At 45.2% G+C, this 6,000-nt stretch overlaps 1 protein-coding gene across 1 annotated transcript in view; it reads right to left on the reverse strand.

Annotated features, from left to right (window-relative positions):
• The window catches only part of LOC119436458 (cadherin-87A), a 152,783-nt gene that overhangs the window by 145,055 nt on the left and 1,728 nt on the right, over positions 1–6,000 (reverse strand). The gene's annotated exons all lie outside the window — the stretch shown is intronic.

Genomic DNA, 6,000 nt, shown 5'->3' on the forward strand with positions numbered 1-6,000 from the left:
ACGTGACTACTTCAGAAACGGTGCGCGGATTCCTGGCCAAAAGCATCTGGAATGCGCCGTCATCGATGTCTTTGAGGATGTGCTGAACTTTATCAGCTTCGGGGATGGCAGCGTTGACACGTTTACAAAGGTCGACGACGTCTTCAATGTAACTAGTGAACTTTTCACCAGTCTGCTGTGCACGGGCTCGCAAGCGCTGTTCAGCGCGAAGTTTGCGCACAGCAGGTCGGCCAAACACTTGAGTGAAAGACGTCTTGAAAGTTGACCATGTAGGGATGTCGACTTCGTGGTTATGAAACCAGAGTTGGGCAACGCCAGTAAGATAAAATATGACGTTGGTCAACTTCGCGACGTCGTCCCACTTGTTATGCGCGCTCACCCGTTCATACGGGCGCAGGCGCCGGCGGGTCGCTGTTGTCGGTCATGATGGGCGGAAGCGTTCGGGTTCGAAGCTCCAGGGTGCAAGCGGCGGGGGAAATCCAGCAACCTCCACCAATTGAGAAGAGGTTTATTGGCGGTGTCCGTCAAGGACGCTACGAGTTCCAAGAATGGCGAGGCAGCGTGGAGCCCCGTCTCCAAAAACACCAGCGACCAACAGCGCGAGCAGAGCGGGCCGAGCGTTGGCGATGCCGCTGGACCGGAGGCGCGTCTTCTTCACAATAGCTAGAAAGTACTGGCTTTCTATCTTGAATCCGGTGGCCCCAGAAGCAGGTGCTGGCAAGCAGGCCATGTACTTTTGGTCATTAATTAGTGTGTGATACTACCTCCTACTAATCAGTTTTATTCTTTTTAAATATAATTGTGGTACTGTGCCTACTAGTCATTTTCTGAGTGTTCACACCCTTTTCTCTTTAGTTTTGTTTTAGTGAAGTTAATTTTCAAGAATCTGTTTTCATTTATTTGTTTTAGATCCACGTTTAACCTGTTTGTATAGAGGCAGAACTTGTAATGAATATTTTCATACATGTGCCTGGCGGGAGGCCGATCATTTTTGTAATAAAGCTTTACGAGTTGTATAAATAAAAAGTAACAGTGGTACGACATTGTGAGTTTCACTGGTGTGCTTTACCTAGTGCTTACTGAACTCACTATTTTTCATTTATCCATTGCAGGATTTGTAATGATGCGTAATGATCAAAATACAGATTTACGATTTTGTTAGCCCAGTTTTCGCATTTTGATGAGCGCTAGAATTATATATAAAAGTTGACAGTCACTTAGCGAACACTGAAGAGGATGAAGGCAGAAGCCTGCGCACTCACGAAGCATTAATTATTTGTCATTCTCATTCGAATGCGTTGTTACTTCCTATTGTTTTCCCCTACCAAAGTTGTGAGCTCGAGTGCCCTAATCACCTGTGCCTTAATTAACTTCGTCATAATTAACACCAATGGTTGCGGGCTCTACTCCCACCAAAGATCGAGGGTTTGAGTGCCTTAATTGTATCTTAATTAACTTTGCAATAATTAACAACAAAAGTCGTGGGTTCGACTTCCACCAAAGGTCGAGGGTTCGAGTGCCTTAACTCTGCCTTAATTAACTTGTTTTACGTTACTTCGCCCTAATTAACACCCAAGGTAGTGGGTTCGACTCTACCTTCACCATGTCATTTGGGCCGCTATTTTGTAGCGATGCCTTTAAAGTAATAATGCCTTCTCGCGCTTATCGCGCTTTTTCAGTGGTCAGAGCGACGGTCCGTTCACGATATCAACGTTGATAACGCGAGCGGACCGTCGCTCTGACCACTGGCAAAGCGCGATAAGCGCGAAAAGGCATTATTACTTTAAAGGCATCGCTACAAAATACCGGCCTCGGAATCCAACTTGGAGATAACTTGGGGATGTGGCCGGTTCGCCCATATCTCCAAGTGGTTTCGACTCCCAACAAAGATAGTGGGTTAGAGTGCCGCAATTAACTCTATCTTAATGAACTGTGCCTTAATTCGCTTAGACCTAATTAAGACCAAAGGTCTTGGGTCCGACTGCCACCAAAGGTCGAGGGTTCAATCCCCAATTTTGGTGCCATTGAATTTTGGTGCTGCAAGCTGGACATTGGATTTTTCGACCATTGAGCCATCTAAGGATTTCACCTTAATAAGTGTTGCAATTTATATTCAGCAACAAGGACTTAACGCTGTAATACTCCAGGATCAGCCATCAGACGAAAGACGTTTAGTAGCATATGCCTCCAGATCGCTTTGTAAAATAAATTATGGGGTTTTACGTGCCAAAACCACGATCTGATTATGAGGCATGCCGTAGTGGGGGACTCCGGAATAATTTCGACAGCCTGAGGTTCTTTAACGTGCACCTAAATCTAATTACACGGATGTTTTCGCATTTCACCCCCATCGAAATGCGGGCGCCGAGGCCGGTATTCGATCCCGCGACCACGTGCGCAGCAGCCCAACACCATAGCCACTGAGCAATCACGGAGGGTTCCAGATCGTTAACAAAAAAACAGGGCAGAGGTATTCAAAGATCGAAAAGGAAGCGTTGGCTTTGACCTGGGCAGCAGAACGCTTCGACGAATTTCTGCCTCACGTTTCTATTTGAGACAGACCACAAGCCCCTCCTTCCGCTACTGGGTCGCGATCCTCTCGATTCTCTTCCACCAAGAATTCAAAGATTCAGAATGCGTCTTATGCGGTACTCGTTAACGCTCACACACGTCCCGGGTAAAACCATCGCTACAGCGGACACTCTTTCTCGAGCCAGAGTGATGAACACGGGACTGTCTATCGGGGAACTGTCTCAAGCTGACGTCTCGACTCACGCGGATAGAGTCGTTCGATATGCGCTCTCAGATGACATATTCGACTGCATACGCTCAGAACAGGCAACGGACCCCGAATGCGCAATGTTGCTCGAAGCTGGCATGTAAGGTTGGCCCGCAAAGGACTCGCTACCGAAAGTTCTCAGACCGTTCTGGGCGCATCGTGGCAACATCACGGTTTGCAAGCAGTTTCTGAAGGACTCCAGACTAGTAATCCCACGAGCGCTGCGAAAAGAAATGCTTCAGAGTCCACGAGGGGCACCAAGGCATTGCCCGCTGCCGCGCGAACGCTAAAGAATCAGTCTGGTGGTGAGGAATCAGCCAGGAAATTGCAAAAACCGTAGCGAACTGCCAAGCTTGTGCCGCAGAGCTCACCCAATTTTCCGAACCGATGATCCCATCTGAAACAACGCAGCTTCTATGGGAGAAAATCGGAATTGATTTATTTGAGATCAAAGGATCTGTCTATCTTGTTGTTGTCGATTAGCACTACAGGTATCATGAGCTGGCCTTGCTGGATCAAGGAACATCGTCACAGGTCGTGATCCAGTATCTGAAAAGCATCTTCGCCAGGCGCGGAATCCCGAAAACGGTAATATCGGGCAATGAACCACAGTTCATCTCACTTGCTTTCATTGATTTTGCAAGGAAATACGGCTTCAAGCATGTCACAACTAGCCCTCGTTACTCACAAGCTAACGGGGAAGCTGAGCGCATGGTAGGGACTCTCAAAAGACTACTGAAAAAAGCGCAGGACCCATACATTGCCTTGCTGAACTATAGAAACACACCGGGCCCAGCCAGCTATAGCCCAGCGCAACTGCTAATGAGCCACCGCTTACGCTCACGAGGGCCACGCATACCCTCCGCGTTAAAACCGCGAGTGGTACGTAAGCGTTTCTTGGAAAAAGCAGGACGAAAAATACTGACAGAAACAAAAGATGTATTTTGACAGACGTCATGCTGCGAGACCTCTTCCCAATTTGTCCGCAGGCAACCAAGTATGGCTGAGAGACAGATGCGCCGAGGGCACAGTCCTTCGTCCTTCCTCAACACCGAGATCATACTGGGTACAGACTGAAGGGAGAACCGTATGCAGAAACAGACGCCATCTATTCCTGCTCCCAAACGGAGGAGAAACCAGTCCCGTCTCGGCCGAACAGCGTCAAAAAAGCAGCCTGCCAACGGACACGACCGACAACGAGGACATCGTGGCTAAACAAACGCCCGACACCCAAGAGACCCTTCCACCGAACGAAACTTCGAGACCAGAGCAAAGAGCGACGCGATATGGGCGCGTCGTACGAGCTCCAAAAAGACTCGGCATTGATGACCGATTTGTACTTTCCTTTCTTGGTAGGCCCACAGTGCTTGTAAAACGCGGAAGATGTGAGTGTCATCCTGATACAATGTGCGTGCCTGTGCCACAGAGAAGCGCTGAGATAAGCGCTATGCTTTTATTTACTTTACCCAGTTCTCAAACAAGTCATGTGACCATTCTGGCTGTATATATTTAATCATGGAACATTAAAGAGGATCATTCTTGGTCATGAGACGACGGGGAGCGTCTGTCTGACAGATGTAAATGCATGATTTTGCTGCCGAGGAGCTTCGGTTTCTACGCAGAGACAACAGTTGCAGAGTGAACGCATCAAGGAGGTCACCTTTGCACAAATATAGTTTCCAGTCGTTAAATAAGCATGCCTCGCTTTATTCAGTCGATGAATTTATCGTCTCAATTTAGGCAAAACAAATTATTTGATCACTCTCATCCCGTTTGGATTTCTTTAACACAATGTGCGTTGATGTCTATGTAGTATTGCGTCGTTCCACGCGAAACGTCCCAGCCCAAAAACCGACCATCGCTGATTTTTTTTTGAAAAAAATTAGGCTACATGGCTATTGTGTAAATAAGGCCAAAGTATGTTGGTGAAAAAAAAAAGTTTGATCACGTGAGCGTTATTTGAAATTTCTGAAAAGAAGCAATAGTTGGTTGGAGGTAAATTTTTTTTTTATCGAAGTCTCTAACTAGGTGTAATAACAAAGTTTATTTTATAGCATTCTAGGGGCATCCTTCTTTCATATAATGTGATAAATGAATGCATTTCAATATATATCACGTTTATTTGGCTCAGTAAAAAGAAGCAAGAAATGTTGCGTTTTTAGAATTTTTTTCGCATAAACTTCGCAAATTTTCAAGTACAATATTATTTCTTCCTTTTTTGCATGTTGCTATAGTGTAGCTAAAAATAATTTGAAATTCTTAAGGCATATATTTTTTTAGAAAAACACCTCCAAAGTTGGCAAAAAGTGGATTTTTTGCGAGATTCATGATACATTATCTTTTGATAATGATTTATCTACATTATACATTATCTTTTGATTCATGATTTTATCTGGAGATAAAAATATGTCAGATAGCTGAATATGCGCACCGGCCTCTTAGCTTGTGATTTAGAAGTTTTTTATTCGAGTAAATTTTGTTTGAAGCCGAGAAAAAAATTTTTGAAGTCAACAACCAATATCACCAGTAGGCATTGCGTACGTGCCGCCGCTCATCTCGTCGTCTGCTCGTTGTCGGCTGCGCGTCGCCGTCTGCCGCCCAGCAGACGGCGGCTAGTATATGGGGGGATCATTTTTAAGATTTATGGAAATTTTAAAAATCGCCTGTAGCAGATATAATTCTATTCCTTGAGCTGGACTGTTCAGAGGCGGACAATACTTGCACGAGAAATCGAAACGGATATTGAACCAATTAACAAACAACTGCTAATTAAGTTCTTCATTAATTACTTTACGGCAAATATTGCAATTTACGAATTGTAGCCTCCGAGTTTGAAAGACGCATCCACTTGAAATTAATTTACAGGATGACACCAATTTTGAGATATTATTTCCTGAAGTGTGGGACGAAATATATAGGTGGGTGTGCTTCAATACATAGATGAGCATTTTGTTAAATAAATTGCAGTTTTGCCCGAAAGTCGAAGCATCGATTGCCACAGTAAATTAGTGGACTGCTATAAGACGTAACGATAGTAGTTTTATCGGTCGTATAAACTTGTAAACATAGGCATACCAGGTAAATTAACAAGCATGGTGTCACGCATGCACAAGCAAACATGAACACATCTCACTCGATGACTGCTAAAAATGCGCTGTCAGAACGCTGGGGTGAGACAGCGCGGCACAGCAGCGAGCGAATTGACCTTCGTGCTGGCACTT

This window comes from Dermacentor silvarum, chromosome 1 (genome assembly GCF_013339745.2).
Source record: "Dermacentor silvarum isolate Dsil-2018 chromosome 1, BIME_Dsil_1.4, whole genome shotgun sequence".
Classification (NCBI taxonomy): domain Eukaryota; kingdom Metazoa; phylum Arthropoda; class Arachnida; order Ixodida; family Ixodidae; genus Dermacentor; species Dermacentor silvarum.